At 40.2% G+C, this 16,408-nt stretch overlaps 2 pseudogenes; both read left to right on the top strand.

The window, feature by feature from the left end:
• The first annotated feature begins 2,716 nt into the window (after positions 1-2,716).
• On the top strand, positions 2,717-4,631 carry LOC133755350 (la-related protein 4B-like; annotated as a pseudogene).
• A 3,252-nt stretch (positions 4,632-7,883) lies between these two features.
• LOC133755124 (BRISC complex subunit Abraxas 2-like) lies at positions 7,884-9,090 on the top strand (annotated as a pseudogene).
• Positions 9,091-16,408: the final 7,318 nt, after the last annotated feature.

Raw genomic sequence — 16,408 nt, 5'->3', positions numbered from 1 at the left:
TCACCACAGAAGAAATCAGGCTAAGATCATCATATTGCAGCAATTCAGGAATCCAAGCCTGTCCAGAACTGCTTCTTATTTGTGACAGTGAACACAATGGAGATAGAGGTGAAAGAGCTGTACCTGCTGAACCCCAAGTTTTGTATTTAGACTGTTCAATCTGAATAGTGCTGGTCACTGTTTCATCATCCTCTCCACCTTAACACAAACAGACATAAATCCCATTTATTATTTTCTACATAAGGAACACCATATACTTTAGCACTTTGCCTCTTCCAATGTTCAGTCATTTTGTGGAGGAACCTAATGTTCATATCAGAGAATAGTTAACTCATGGTCATAGTTGATATGTCAGAATTAATTCATATTTAACTTCTTCATAATGAGTTAGGAGATGCATTTGAAACTGATAAGGAAAGAGTTTTGTATTCTTAAGTTCAAAAATTTATAATCATGTATAATTTCTCACTTTACTCAGACATCTACAGGCTATTTCACAGCATAGCTGTGACACTCCCATATATTGAAATGACTGACTGTTCAGACTGTGTACATATCCCAGTGATTGTGTGGGAAAGACACATGGAAGGCCAGCACAGGGAAATACTTGAGGGTAATCCCAACCATGGTTTAAATTTTCTATCCATAGAGCCACCCCTTTGGTACAGTTATGACCTGATGGCCTTGGCTGAGCAAGGATGTCCATATTTTAGGAGTTAGTCACATTCAGGGATATGATTATGGATGTCACCAAGGAAGCTCAGACCCCGCTTGAGACATCTGAGGGAAAGCTGTAGAGGATGTGATTCTGAAGAACATCTTTTATAAGCAGTAAGACATATGGATTCTAATTCAAAGAAGAGTTTTTAGGAAAAAAAAATGTAGCATTCACTTACCTAACATTTTAACGCTCAGGTATTCACCCAAGGGAAGTGAAAATACATATTAAAAAACATTTTCTCAAATCTGCCAGTAGGCAAGGAGACAAGACCAGAGAGTCCTGGATTATATAAAGCAAATGGTCATAAATGAGATTAAAATAAAATCAGAGAGATTTTTTCAGATGCAGAATAGGATTGCAAATTGGGAGACAGATTCAGTTTAAAGTGAACCATGATTCTTCTGAGGTGGAGCAGGACTGAGACTTTTAAAATAAGGAAAGGGAGGGGATGTCCAGCTTTGCATTCTTTGAATACATATAGGATAGAATGAGTGAACTGGTTTGAATTGATGTAGGAACTAGCATGTGATTCAATAGGTTAAGCTGCTCTTCTGACATTGGCATCCCATAGAGGAGTGCAGGTTTGAGTCCTAGCAACTCCTCTTACAGTCTAGATTCTTGCTAGTTTGTCTGAGAAAGCAGTGGATAATGGCCCAAGCATTTCTGTCAACCATATGGAAGACCTGGATGAAGCTCCTGACTCTTGTCTTTCATCAAATTCAGCCGTGATTGTGGTGGGCATTGTGTAGATGAGTGATTTCTGCTGCTTGTCTTTCTCAGTCTCTCTGACTTCCAAATAAAAACTAAATTAAAAATTAAGGAGTGGCCATTTGACCTAGTGGTGTGACCACTGCTTGGGATGCCTGCATCCCATGTCAGAGAGCCTGGGAAAAGTCCCAGCTCTGCTTCTGACTCCAGCTTCATGTTGGTGTGCATTCTGAGAGAAAGTGATGAGGGTTAAAGGAATTGAGTCTGTGCCACCCTTGTAGAGACCCAGATTGTGTTTCAGGTTTCTGGTTTCAACTTGGTCCTGCCCCAGTTGTGGCATAAAGTTGGGGAGTGAACCAACAGATTTGAGATACACCCCATTTCTACTTTTCAAGTACAAAAATAAAATAATTATTTTTAAAGAGCAACAGGGTTTTCAAAACCTTTAAAATAGAAAGATCAAGCTGTTTCCAAACTATCACAAATATATTCCCAAAAAAGAAATGCATTGTGAATGTTATTCTATTTTTTGTGCAGTCTCCACACAAGCATGTAGATGCTTAGAAGGGGACAAATTTTACAACTTTGGCCTAATAAGAATTGGGTAAGGTTTAGCTTTCATAGTATTTGTTGCTGCCCCTACTTTACTAACATGATATGGATATTGTCATCTTACAAATTGGTCATTTTAAGAGTAGTTAATTTTGAAATTATTTCAAACTTACAGAAATACCATGAGTGAGTCCTATTCATTGAGAATGCCCAGTTATTATCCTTTTAGCACTTTTGCCTCTGACCCACCTTGGGGGGTCCCTCCAGTGTTCCTTTCTGAGAAAATGTGGGCCCTGTATTATCAGAAGCACGGTGGTTTGATGCTGGGCTCTGCTCAGTCTCCCATCTATGCTATGATGGATGCTATCAACGGTATTTAGTGAATTTCTGCCAGATTGATTCACACACAACCTTTTAAGGATTTTTTAAGTGTGTTCTTATGCGAAGGGAAGGAGTGTTGGAGATCCAGAGTCTCAAGGTTGAGACATTTTCGGCCCGAAAGGGGAAGAATCCGCTTCCGCCACTGCACCCGGCCCATGCCGGCCCTTGCTTCCTGCGTCCAGCCTGGTGCTGCAGTGCCGCCTCTTCCTAGTCTCCCTCCTCAGCTCTCCCTCCATGTCGCGTGGTCGCCGGGCACCGGGGCTGCAGCAAGGAGTCCCCCAGAGGCCAGTTGGGCAAGGCGGGCAAAGCTAGCAGCATCCTGAAGTTTACATTAAACTTCTCCTAGTGGAACCCATGACTTCTGGTCAGGACGCTAAAGTTGTGGCTGAACTGCAGGCACAGTGAGGTCAAGAGGGCAAGGGCAGCTCTCATCTGATGAATGGTCCTATATCTCAAACCACTTCTCAAACAAGTTCCATCCCAGCTTTGAGTCAGGTACCGACAACTAAAGTTTCTGAGCTAAACCCTAATGCGAAAGTGTGGGGGACTCATGTTACATTTGGAAGCAAGTAGTGTAGCTGTCGGTTTGAGTGCTGCATGGGAGGAGACAGCTGGGCATGGTGCAGACTGCAGCCTGCAGGGATTGGATGTCAATGGTGATGGTGACAAAGTCATGAGAATGAAGCATTACCAGATTTACCTGAGTCAAAACAGACATGAATGCTTTGGCTCTGGATCATGCAGAATACAAATCTCTACCTGAAAATAGTGAAACAGGAGGAAATGCATCTCAACCAGAAAGCCAGAAAGATTCTCAAGAAGTACTTAAAAAAATTGGATTTCTGTTTATCTAGGGAGACTCTTGCTAGTGCCATCTATCTTACATCACAGATGGATAGTGATCAGTATGCTCAAATTACAATGGTAGCTAACCTTGACCATATCAAGAAACTCAGTACTAGTGTGGATTTGATTGTTGAAGTGCTAAGGTGGATGAGAAGGCAGAAAAAGTAAGGCCAAATCAAAATCATTGCATAGTAATATTGCGAGAAATATCTGAATCTACCCCTGTGGAAGAAGTAGAAGCACTATTTAAAGGAAATAACTTACTGAAATTTATAAACTGTGAATTTGCCCATAATGATAATTAATTTATTACATTTGAAGCAGAAGTTGATGCACAACAGGCTTACAAATACCTGTGAAAAGTCAAAACTTTTCAAGGAAAACCAATTAAAGTGCAGCTAAAAGCAAAGGAAATAGCTATGATCCCATTTTTGCCAAAGAATGGATTTAGGTCTCTCTACATGAACCTTTATACATAGCAGTGTTACACATCATTTATTTACCTCCAGTATACAGTCCCCAACAAGAGTTTCCTCTGTACAGCCTGACTGCTCCCAGACATTGTCATTAATGCATAGCTATTTCAATCCACCCTTGGTAACTATTTCCAAATACTGGATTTATACATGGGTTTACATCTCCAACCTTCAAGCCTGCAGCCTCTCCTCTGACTTCACTCATACAGTATCCTCCCAGAAGCAGGAAAAATTCCTTTGGCTATAAGAAGAAAAGGGAGGAAAAGTTTACAAGCAGCCAAACTCAGTCTCCAACACGACCAAAGCCTCCATCACAAACTTTGAACTGGGGCTGTCCAACTTCCCCCCATTACCTGGAGCTGAGGCAATTTGAAGACAGAGGACTTGTTTGAAAACAGGCTATCTAGCTTGATAATAGGATTATCAAAGGAAAGGAGCCCCCATGCAGATGCAAGTAGGAACACTATTCCTGTAGTGGTCCCCAGAGAGCCCTCACTGCTGGCTTCTTGTGCTGTATCAGCAATGTATGAATGATCCCCATCCCTAGCTCATTTACCTGAGGATCCCAAGGTGGCAGAAAAGCAGAGGGAAACCTTCAGTGTGGACAGACTCCCTTCTGTCCTTACTACAACTGTGTGTAAATCAGAGCAGGTGCATGGAGCTGCCACAGAATTGCAAATGCCCAGATTTGTCAGAGAACGAGTAAAGAGTCACCTTCTTCTCCACTGCAACCCTCAAAAGAACAAAAGTCAAATGATGGCAGTTGTAGGAAGGAGGAGAAGAAGCTTTCTGCACCTGTGTGGAAATAGAGGGAGCCCCCTGTCCTCAAGTCCATTCCCAGAGTCCCCAAAGACCAGGGGAAGCAGCCTGGGCACTGGCCCTCACCACCAGCTGTTGGAAAGTGTCTTCACAGGGGACAGAACACTACCCCCAAGTCTCATCAGTAAAAATTCTATGTCTGGGAGGGGTTGCAAAGAGCTGCATTAGCCACAAATGAAACACTTTTCCCACTCAGTATGAGGATGAGTGGCTGGTTGGGCAGTTGCAGCATCTGTGAGCCCCATGGAATGCCTGCAAGTTATTTTTTCTTCTGTGAGTCAGATTCTCCCCCTCTAAAAAAAACTATTTTTCAGGATTTAATTAATATAAACATTATTTTTCATTGGTGCTTAACTGGAGGTGATGTGTAAGTCTGATTTTTTAGGATAGAAAATGCATTTATCCCAACAGATTGGAGTTTTCTGTTAAGCCTCTGTGTGGTTCTGAATGCAAGCTATATATAGTGAATTTTTCTAAATTAAGGGAACTATACTACTTTATTTTTTAAAATAATATTGATCTACAAGTGCGTATCTCAGATGCCCCAGCAGATGTATGAGGGCTGTCAAGGGTGGCCTTAGCCTCAAGGTGGAAGGGGGTTGGCAGTGTCAGGTCGCTGACACACTGGCATGGGAGCTGTGCTTTCATCTAAACTGATAACAAATAATTCTAGCATTTAAAAATACATATAAATGTACATATAGGCCTTTTTTGATCCAGTGGGCAGAAATAATCTGCAGAGAACACCCTAGAGAAACCTGAAAGCTTTGAGTTTTGACATCCTGTCAGCAAGTAGCCAGCTTCTCCCCTCAATTGCAAGTGGCTATTACCTAAAATCAATTCAAAACAAGTGAATAGAACCTAAATGAAAATATACTTTTTTGGCCACTGACATGCTGCCAGTATGTTGTATCATGAAATGGTTTGGATCCCTGTGAGCTGGCTGCTCTGGCTCTTGGCCTAGTGCACCTGCTCCATGCACATTTCTGTCCATGTTCCCCCAACCCCCAGGCACTCTTTCAGGAGAGTCCTCATCTTAACTCCATGACAATGTCTTCCTGAACCTCTGCAAAGCACATGGATTTAAAAGTTATGTGTGAGAGTAGTGTTTGTAGTTTTATTCCCCTCTTTGGCTGGTGGAGGACAAAAATTGTTGCTCTTTTTACCTCCAAGATGAGGGTCTCATTGATTCACTTCTAGAAGTGTTGTACTTCTGAACAAGGAAGCACTAAAGTTATCAAGTTTATAATAAATTTAAATATAAATTATTTTGTCTTAAAATGCCTAAAATTATTCTCTTTATTTATTTGACAGATAGAGTTATATAGTGAAAGAGAGAGACAGAGAGAAATGTCTTCCTTCCATTGGTTCATCCCCCAAATGGCCACCATGACCAGAGCTATGCCGACCTGAAGCCAGGAGCCTGGTGCCTCCTCCTGGTCTCCAATGTGGGTGCAGGGGCCCAAGTACATGGGCCATCCTCCACTGCCTTCCTGGGCCACAGCAGAGAGCTGGACTGGAAGAGGAGCAACTGGGACTAGAACCCGGCACCCATATGGGGTGCCAGCACTGCAGGTGGAGGATTAACCAAGTGAGCCACGGTGCTGGCCCCCAACATTTTTCTTTAATTATTCTAAGCAGCAGACATTAAAATATTTCCTGCTACATGTAACCATACAGTTTATTCCATAAAATGTTATTTAACAAGACTGAGGTTTTTTTAAAAAAAATATTTTCATCCAATATTTAAAGGCTTGAATTGCATTTAAACTTGAAAATGACTTTGCTTTAACTTTTGTATAAGACAGCTAAGAGTTCATGGAGACACCCCAGGTTGACATGAGTGCATCATAATTACTCAGTTTCTGTGTGTGTATTTTGTCACTAGTTTTACCTTACTCAGTATATATTACTCAGTTACTGTGTGTGTATTTTGTCACTAGTTTTACTGAGTAAGCATACCATAGTACAAGAACTAGCAGCAGTTTTTGTAATATACCTTAAGGATCTTAAACAGGTGATCTTTTTTCTGATTGTTGAAAAATCCTGTAAATGCAAATAGTTGGTACTGTATTAGATATGTGCACTTTGGGAGTGTGCTTTGCTTGTACAGTTGTAAATAATCTGAACATATTAAAAAAAGGTTCCCTACAGAGAAAATCTGATAGAATTATTGATATATTAGAAATGTTGATGTTGAGCTGGATGTAGACATACTTAATGCTGTGGTTTGAATATTATTTTAATTTGTTGAGTTTTTTTCCCCCCTCTCATACTGGTGTGTTGAACTGGCTTTGCCTATTTGCTGCAAAAGGGAACAGGAAAGTTTTATTAAAAGCTGTGAGATGTTTTTATACTCTCTTTCAAAATATGGAAATGCATATTAGTCATATTTAATGTGAAAGAGTTCTGAAGACAACGTAGTAAGCAGGAACTGGTAGGATCTTTAAGTCAAAATGGAAAATGATCTACTAATTTGAATCATATATTACTAAGTGTGATTTACCCTACCAGAGAAAACCTGCCTGGTGTCTCTCATTGTTTTCTTCAGAGAAGTAGTCATTATTCAAAGATGAAGAAATACACATATTGCTAATAAGTTTCAAATGCCTGATTAAAGAATGGGAGAATTAATTTCTTGGTAGCTGTCAGACTGCTGGACCAAAAACTCAGAAATAATTGACCTCTTCAAACCAAACCAAGAGATGCTGTAAACACTCAAAGAATAAGTTCTGAGATCTGGGGCCCTTTGTGTCATTTCTTAGTAGCAGATGCCAGGGTGTGCTCAGCCATCCCTGTCCCCAAACACCAGTGGGTCTGTGACAGTAAGTCCTCTCTCAAACATGTGATATTTGCAGCATGATGTGTGTGATTAGAGCCAACTGTGGTTGGTTGGTTGCAAACTAAAAGGCTAGAGCTCAAGAGCAGCATGCAGGAGAGCAGTGGGCATGTGGAGTGGTGTCATCACAGAGAAGGGGCTGTGCTTGTGGGTTCTGCTGCCATCTGGAAGAGGTCAGTACACTGTAATTATCACTTAGCCAGTGACAGTCTGTTGCATCCAGAGCCGAAACCTTGCTCAGATGTGATTTTTATAGTAAAGGTGATATGCCAAATAACTTTTTTTAAAAAAAGATATATTTATTCAAAAGTCAGAGTAACACAGAGAGAGGAGAGGCAGAGAGAGGTCTTTCATCTAATGGTTCACTCCCCAATTGGCCATTATGGCCAGAGCTGTGCCAATTGGAAGCCAAGAGCCAGGAGCTGAATCACAAGTGGTGCAGCCTGGTCTTGAAGTGGCGCACATAAGTGGTGCTGGCACTTCAGGCCAGGGCATTAACCCACTGCCTGATATTAAAATAGTGCACTCAGAGAATTTCATCATGACAGCCTCCATTTTGGACTACACCTTCCACACTGTAAGTTTCTACAGCACCAGCAGCAGTGTGGGCCATTAAGGATTCTTGCTGGAAGAGATAAGAGGAAACTTTTAGCATCAGTGATTCATGCATTAGCAAGACAGAATTTCTGCAAATAATTTAAATCCATAACCATCAGCTTTGTTCAAAACTTTGTTTTCCATAACTGTGAAAGTGAAATTAAGGGAGAGATTTGAGACAGAATTCTTAAAGATACGTGAAAGAAGGTTACTGAGTGGTATCTAACTTGGCAAATCTGCAGCAGCAGGTTTTATATAAGGAACAGATCACCCATAAACAGCTTGTTCACACCATCAGAGTGCCCAATCTTGTTTTCCTTCTCATCAGCTTCACCTCCACTATTATCAATTTTATTCCTGTTTTAGAATTTAGGCTCTCTTTAGTTCAATTTGAAGGTATAATCAGAGGATATCACTACTCTCAATCTAGGTAATACTAGCAAGCAAGAACACAGTGTCTTCAGTGTCAAACACCTTTCAGTATTATGCCAAACTCATTAAAGAACATGATACTGGCATTTTTACAATGATGAAATAATAAAAATCATTAGAGCAATTTATCAGGTTTATAGTGCACACAAAAAGAAAGTGCTGTCAGTGTGTCAAATGTAGAGCACAGTGTGCAAATTGTTGAATATTGTCAGTGAGAAGTGAAAAAATTAAGACAAATCATGCTGGGTAAAAGTATATGGGAACAAGATTTCAGCAGGCAATGTTAAGCAGAGAAGCACCACATGGAAGTATGGAATCATTGTTTATTTGTTGGATACCCTATTCAGTGTTCACAGCTGGGAGGTAGAAATACACTTGGAGATGCAGAGGTCCCTGATCCTCTTCATGATGAGTCTTATCCAATCAAGAAAGTATTCTTAGTCATTCTCACATGGAAGCAAGTGTCTTTTTGCCTTTGTCTCAGCTGTGGGCTCTTTCAGTTATGCTTCTGCCACTGCTGGACTTAAGTATCCTGCAAGTGAAGCAGATTTTCTTTCCCAGAAGAGCAGCTGGGGACAACAGTGGGGAATCAGATGTCAATGATTGTGAAAATGTAATTGACCCTACAGAGCCCTCTAGTGGTGAACAGTCACACTCAAATGATTCATGACCCATTATTATAGCCCAATGAGGACCCCAGCAACACTCAGACCTCCTAGAGTTAATTAAACCAAAGATGTTCTTCAGTTAGCACACCTTCTCTCGCTTATTATTGAGAGAGGCACTTGAGGACTTAATCTAGGAGAGCTACTTTGTCAGATGCTTTGACCCTCAAGAGGAGAGTATTTGCACACAGTAATCATAAGCCTCTCTCCCTGGTCCATGTCCCTAGATGCAATGTGCAAGCTTCATGACACAGAAAAATTAACAAAAAGGAAGAAAGAAAAAGAAAGAAAGAAAGAAAAAGAAATAGAAAGAAAGAAAAAGAGAGAAGAAAGAAAGAAAAAGAAAAGAAGGAAGGAAGGAAGAAAGGAAGGAAGGAACAAGGGAAGGAGAGAAGGAGGGAAGGAAGGAAGGAAAATTGTGTTGTGGTACAACTCATGGGTTTACTGTAAATTTAGATAAAGTGGGAAGCGGTGCGTGCCATAGTCATTAAGCCTCTGCCTGTGGCACTGTTACCCATACAGGTGCCAGTTCATGTCTCAGCTGCTCCATTTCCAATCCAGCTCTGTGATAATGACCTGGGAAAGCAGAGGATGGTGGCCCAAGTGCTTGGACCCCTGCACCTATGTGAGAGACCCAGAAAAATCTCTGGCTCCTGGCTTTGGATTGGCCCAGCTCTGACCATTGTGGCCATTTGGGAGTGAACCAGGAAGACTTCTCTGTCTCTCTCCTGACTGTCAAATAAGTAAGTAAAAATTTAAAAAAATAGATAAGGTGAAATTTATATGTGTAATTTCTGTTCTATAAAGTAAATCAAAAATTGGAGACTAAGTATATTGGTTTTCCAATGTTCTATAAATCAAAAATTTACCTCTTGTAGATTCATCCAGTAAAATTTACTTTCTCAGAGAGGAACACATTTAACAAGAGCCTTCAAAGAATTTTCTATGATGATCCAAATTCACTGTTGTCAGAAAAAAAAATTGTGAATTTTAGGAAGACCTATTAGAATAAATCAGATATGCCTTCTATTCACATGACTTTGTGAGATTAAGAGAGAGTGCTTTGTTTCAACCTTTTTTTTTACAGGCAGAGTTAGTTAGAGAGACAGAGAGAAAGGTCTTCCTTCCATTGGTTCACCCCCTAAATGGCCACTATGGCCAGTGTTGCACCGATCCGAAGCCAGGAGCCAGTTGCTTCCTCCTGGTCTCCCATGCGGGTGCAGGGCCCAAGGACTTGGGCCATCCCCCACTGCCTTCCTGGGCCACAGCAGAGAGCTGGACTGGAAGAGGAGCAACCGGGACAGAACCGGCACCCCAACCAGAACTAGAATGCAGAGTGCCAGGGCCGCAGGTGGAGGATTAGCCTAGTGAGCTGTGGTGCCAGCCTGTTTCAACCTTTTTCTACTAGGTTGATGAATATTGCCACTTGAAATATTTTTATTTAAAACTAAATTCTAATTACCAATAATTAATCATTCAAATTAGTACATGATAATATACATTGGTTGGCGCCATAGCTCAATAGGCTAATCTTCCGCCTGCGGCACTGGCACACTGGGTTCTAGTCCTAGATGGGGCACCAGATTCTGTCCCGGCCACTCCTCTTCCTGTCCAGCTCTCTACTGTGGCCTGGGAGTGCAGTGGAGAATGGCCCAATTCCTGGGGCCCTGCACCCACATGGGAGACCAGGAGAAGCACCTTGCTCCTGGCTTCAGATCAGCGAGGTGTGCGGGCTACAGTGCACCGGCCACAGCAGCCATTGGAGGGTGAACCAATGGAGAAGGAAGACCTTTCTCTCTGTCTCTCTCTCCCACTGTCCACTCTGCCTGTCAAAAATATATACATTAATTATTTTTCTTTTAGTACATCATAGTGACAAAAGTGCAGTAGCAACACATTTATAGTCTGTTCTGGAGTCCTTATTAAAATATTTATTTGTTTTTTTCTTGAATCTGTTCTGCTTAGTTTCTTTTTTAAAAATTATTGATTTACTTATCTGAAAGTCAGACTTTCCAGAAGAGAGGGAGGGAGAAGGGGAGAGAGGGAGACAGGGAGAGTATAAAGCACTGTTTGAAGATTACTTTTACAGTTAATTCTCATATTACAACACATTAATGACAGAGGTCCTACATGGGGATCAAGTGCACAGTGACTCCTGTTGTTGATTTAACAATTGACACTCTCATTTATGATGTCAGTGATCACCCGAGGCTCTTGTCATGAGCTGCCAAAGCTATGGAAGTCTCTTGAGTTCACAAACTCTGACCTTATTTAGACAAGGCCATAATCAAACTGGAAGTTCTCTCCTCCCTTCAGAGAAAGGTACCTCCTTCTTTGATGGCTCATTCTTTCCACCAGGATCTCACTCACAGAGATCTTTCATTTAGGTCATTTTTTGCCGGTGTCTTGGCTTTCCATGCCTGAGAAACTCTCATGGGCTTTTTAGCAAGATCTGAATGCCTTAAGGGCTGATTCTGAGGCCAGAGCGCTGTTTCGGGCATTTGTAATTCTATGAGTCTGCTGTGTATCCTACTTCCCATGTTGGATCATTCTCTGCTTTTTAATTCTATCAATTATTATTATCAGGCAATGATCTTATTTATGTAATCTCTTTGACACTTAATCCTATCTGTATGATCAATTATGAACTTAAACTGATCACTTTGACTAGTAAGATGGCATTGGTACCTGCCAACTTAATGGGATTTGGAGTCCCATGATCCATAGCAAGAGAAAAAGTTTTTCAAATGTTGTTTAGTTAAAAGCATATCCATGGGGTTTTGTATATTTTTTCTTATTTAATCTTTGAAGTACACCTCTACTTATGGATTGAATTCCTGATTCCTTGTGAGGAGAAATGTAGGTCAAAGTTTTAGTAATATAACAAAATTGCCTTGCAAAATATAACATGGCAAGAATTTGCATTCATATGTACTTCTTTTCAAAACTCAGAATCCTAAACATGTACATCTTTAGTGGTACGTATCAGATGCAAATTTTATCTGGAGTATCACCTTCTAGCTTATTCGCACTATTGTTCTATGTGACTCATTTATAGTACTGCAAGGGGATTCCCCCCTCTATTGGACCCACTTCCAATAACACCAACCTCTTATTCATATTTTCCAGTTCACTGTAGTTATTCATTTCATCATACATTAAAAAAGACTCTAAATTCTCATTCACCACATCTTCTGGTTAAGGATGTAAGCTTGGTAACTCAAAACATTTGCAGATCCTGTGGCTGCTTCTGACAGAGCATATGACTAGTGTATTTATACTGGTATAACTAAAGTCATCTTTACAAAATCGCTTAATATGTGTATCTTTCTATATCTAAAAGTTACACAATTTTTGACCATGAATACTTTATATAATCATGCATGGATTGAGTATTTTCACATATTCAGATCACCATTCCCTGTTCATGTGGAATGGATAATATGACATAATGTCTCTACTGATGCCATAAGATTTATACATAGGGGCTGGCACTGTGGCATAGTGGGTAAAGCCACTGCCTGCAGTGCCAGCATCCCATATGGGAACCAGTTCAAGTCCTGGCTACTCCACTTCCAATTCATTTCAATAATAATTTTATTTTGCACATTGGAATCGAAGGGTGAACCCAATCACAACCCTCTCCATTCATCTTCTCTTCCAGTTATGATCATAAGTACATCTATATATTTCCAAGATCAAAGAAAATTAATTTTTCTCCAGTAAGGTGATTACTTATTCTTTTTTTTTTCAAATTATTTTCTTTTTTTATTTTTTAATTAAACTTTTTTTATTAAACTTTTATTTAATGAATATAAATTTCCAAAGTATAGCTTGTGGGTTACAATGGCTTCCCCCCTCCCATAACTTCCCTCCCGCCCGCAACCCTCCCCCCTCCCGTTCCCTTTCCCCTTCCATTCATGTAAAGATTCATTTTCAATTCTCTTTGTATACAGAAGATCAATTTAGTATATATTAGGTAAAGATTTCAACATTTTGCCCATATAGCAACATAAAGTGAAAAAACTACCATTGGATTACTAATTATAGCATTAAATAGCAATGTACAGCACATTAAAGACAGAGATCCTACATAATTTTTTTTTTCAAAATAATTAATTTTCTATGCCATTTCCATTTTAACACCAGGTTGTTTTGTTTTTTTTTTTTCATTTCTAATTCTCTTTATATACAGAAGATCACTTCAGTATATAATTAGCAAAGACCTCATCAGTCTGCGCCCACACAGAAATGCAAAGTATAAAAATACTGTTTCAGTACCAGTCATAGCATCACTTGGCTTTAGACGACACATTAGGGACAGATCCCGCATGGGGTGTAAGTACACAGTGACTCCTGTTGCTGAGTTAACAATTTGACACTCCTGTTCATGGCGTCAGTAATCTCCCTAGGCTCTAGTCATGAGTTGCCAGGGCTATGGAAGCCTTTAGAGTTCGCTGACTTTGGTCTTATTCCGATAGGGTCATAGTCAAAGTGGAGGTTCTCTCCTCCCTTCGGAGAAGGGTACCTCCTTCTTTGATGGCCCCGTTCTTTCCACTGGGATCTCACTAACAGAGATCATTCATTTAGGTCTTTTTTTTTTCCATGATATCTTGGCTTTCCATGCCTGCTATACTCTCATGGGCTCTTCAGCCAGATCTGAATGCCTTGAGGGCTGATTCTGAGGCCGGAGTGTTGTTTAGGACATCTGCCATCCTATGAGTCTACTGTGTATCCCACTTCCCATGTTGGATCTTCCTCTCCCTTTTTGATTCTATCAGTTAGTATTAGCAGATACTTGTCTTGTTTGTGTGATCTCTTTGACTCTTAGACCTATCAGAGCTATCAATTGTGAGCTGAAATTGATCACTTGGACTAGTGCGATGGCATTGGTACATGCCATCTTGATGGAATTGTGTTGGAATCCCCTGCACATTTCTAACTCCACCATTTGCGGCCAGTCTGATTGAGCATGTTTCAAATTGTTCATCTCCTCCCTCTCTTTTTCCACTCTTAGATTTAACAGGGATCACTTTTCAGTTAAAATTTAAACACCTGAGAATAATTGTGTGTTAATTACTGAGTTCAACCAATAGTACTAGAACAACAACAACAACAACAAATACTAAAAAGGATAAAGTATTACATTGTACATCTAAAGTCAGGACAGGAGCTGATCAGTTCATTGTTGCTTATAGTGTCCATTTCACTTAACAGGTTTCCTCTTTGGCGCTCAGTTGTCATCGATCAGGGAAAACAAATGATATTTTTCTCTTTGGGACTGGCTTAATTCACTCAGCATGATGTTTTCCAGATTGCTCCATCTTGTTGCAAATGACTGGGTTTCGTTGTTTCTTACTGCTGTATAGTATTCTATGGAGTACATGTCCCATAATTTCTTTATCCAGTCTACTGTTGATGGGCATTTGGGTTGGTTCCAGGTCTTAGCTATTGTGAATTGAGCTGCAATAAACATTAATGTGCAGATGGCTTTTTTATTTGTCAAATTAAATTCCTTTGGGTAAATTCCAAGGAGTGGGATGGCTGGGTTGTATGGTAGGGTTATGTTCAGGTTTCTGAGGAATCTCCAGACAGACTTCCATAGTGGCTTAACCAGTTTGCATTCCCACCAACAGTGGGTTAGTGTCCCTTTTTCCCCACATCCTCTCCAGCATCTGTTGTTGGTAGATTTCTGAATGTGAGCTATTCTCACCGGGGTGAGATGGAACCTCATTGTGGTTTTGATTTGCATTTCTCTGATTGCTAGTGATCTTGAACATTTTTTCATGTGTCTGTTGGCCATTTGGGTTTCCTCTTTCGAAAAATGTCTATTGAGGTCCTTGGCCCATCTCTTCAGTGGGTTGTTTCTTCTGTTGTTGTGGATTTTCTTGATTTCTTTGTAGATTCTGGTTATCAACCCTTTTTCTGTAGTATAGTTTGCGAATATTTTTTCCCATTCTGTTGGTTGCCTCTTCACTTTCCTGACTGTTTCTTTTGAAGTACAGAAACTTCTCAATTTGATGCAATCCCAAATGTTAATTTTGGTTTTGACTGCCTGTGCTGTTGGAGTATTTTCCAGGAAGTCTTTGCCTGTGCCTATATCTTGCAGGGTTTCTCCAATGCTCTCTAATAATTTGATGGTTTCGGGTCGTAGATTTAAATCTTTAATCCATGTTGAGTGAATTTTTGTGTAAGGTGATAGGTATGGGTCTTGCTTCAAGCTTCTGCATGTGGAAATCCAATTTTCCCAGCAACATTTATTGAATAGACTGTCCTTATTCCAGGGATTAGATTTGGATCTTTGGTCAAATATAAGTTGGCTGTAGGTGTTTGGATTGATTTCTGGTGTTTCTATTCTGTTCCATTGGTCTATCCATCTGTTTCTGTACCAGTACCATGCTGTTTTGATAACAACTGCCCTGTAGTATGTCCTAAAATCAGGTATTGTGATGCCTCCGGCTTTGTTTTTGTTGTAGAGGATTGCTTTGGCTATTCGAGGTCTTCTGTGTCTCCATATGAATTTCAGCATCATTTTTTCTATATTTGAGAAGAAGGTCTTCGGGATCTTGATGGGTATTGCATTGAATGTATAAATTGCTTTTGGGAGAATAGACATTTTGATGATATTGATTCTTCCAGTCCATGAGCATGGAAGATTTCTCCATTTTTTGGTATCCTCTTTTATTTCTTTCTTTAAGGTTTTGTAGTTTTCATCGTAGAGATCTTTAACGTCTTTGGTTAAGTTTATTCCAAGGTATTTGATTGTTTTTGTAGCTATTGTGAATGGGATTGATTTTAGAAGTTCTTCCTCAGCCATGGCATTGCCTGTGTATACAAAGGCTGTTGATTTTTGTGGATTGATTTTATATCCTGCTACTTTGCCAAACTCTTCAATGAGTTCCAGCAGTCTCTTAGTAGAGTTCTTTGGGTCCCCTAAATAAAGAATCATATCATCTGCAAAGAGGGATAGTTTGAGTTCGTCCTTCCCGATTTGTATCCCTTTAATTTCTTTTTCTTGCCTAATAGCTCTGGCCAAAACTTCCAGAACTATATTGAATAGCAGTGGTGAGAGAGGGCATCCCTGTCTGTTACCAGATCTCAGTGGAAATGCTTCCAACTTTTCCCCATTCAATAGGATGTTGGCTGTGGGTTTTTCATATATTGCTTTGATTGTACTAAGGAATGTTCCTTCCATACCCAGTTTGCTTAGAGTTTTCATCATGAAAGGGTGTTGTATTTTATCAAATGCTTTCTCTGCGTCTATTGAGAGAATCATATGGTTTTTCTTCTGCAGTCTGTTAATGTAGTGTATTACGTTGATTGTTTTGCGAATGTTGAACCATCCCTGCATACCGGGGATGAATCCCACTTG

This window comes from Lepus europaeus, unplaced genomic scaffold, assembly GCF_033115175.1.
Source record: "Lepus europaeus isolate LE1 unplaced genomic scaffold, mLepTim1.pri SCAFFOLD_3_1, whole genome shotgun sequence".
NCBI lineage: Eukaryota > Metazoa > Chordata > Mammalia > Lagomorpha > Leporidae > Lepus > Lepus europaeus.
Note: the sequence above shows the minus strand (reverse complement) of the source record. Positions and strands in the feature narration are given on the sequence as shown.